This window comes from Cyprinodon variegatus, unplaced genomic scaffold, assembly GCF_000732505.1.
Source record: "Cyprinodon variegatus isolate N-32 unplaced genomic scaffold, C_variegatus-1.0 Scaffold5, whole genome shotgun sequence".
Taxonomy (NCBI): Eukaryota; Metazoa; Chordata; class Actinopteri; order Cyprinodontiformes; family Cyprinodontidae; genus Cyprinodon; species Cyprinodon variegatus.
The window spans coordinates 1,947,825-1,948,528 of record NW_015150458.1 but is presented as its reverse complement, the minus strand read 5'-3'; positions in this window follow the sequence as shown (position 1 = coordinate 1,948,528).

Below are 704 nucleotides of genomic sequence, written 5' to 3'. Positions count from 1 at the left end.
TGAGACAAACTTCCTAGTTCAAGCAGAGGATCGCAGCATGAAAATAAAAAGCCCCCGTTTACTCGGGCAGTGGAAGAAGCTGTGCAAAATGTGTATTAAGGAAGCAAAGGAATGAACAGACAGCCGGTAAGCTTGCATTTCTGTTGTGAAAAGAATGTATGCGCCGCGCTGATGAGGCGTTGAGACGTGCGGGAAATGTTTGTTTGTACTGTTAAGCTTATAAATACTCACACGGTGCGTCATGAAAGTTTTGCCTTGTAAGTCTTGCTTGCTTGCTTTATTTGGTTGGAGAAATGCTGGTGTAACTTTTTTTTTCAGTGATTTAACGTTTTGGTTGAACAATCCAAATTAATGTGTTTGTGAAACTGTTGCACGGGGTAATTTTTGCATATTTCTTCTGTGTGTGATTAAAATAGACTTCTAACAGTTAAAATGAAATTTCATAGTCTACGTTATGCATATTTAAAACAAACTAAAAATCACTCACTGGTTATTTATTATTGCTATTTAAGAATTCATGTAAGTTATGGAGTTAAATAACCTGCATAAATCTGCTTCCGTTAAAATGCTTTAATACGTTTTTTGATGCATTTTTTATGATAATTAAAAACTAAATGGTCTTAATTTAAAGTTAAAAACATAGTCTATTTTCATAAATATATTTAATGTTGCATTTCTCAGAACTATTACAATTTGCTATATGG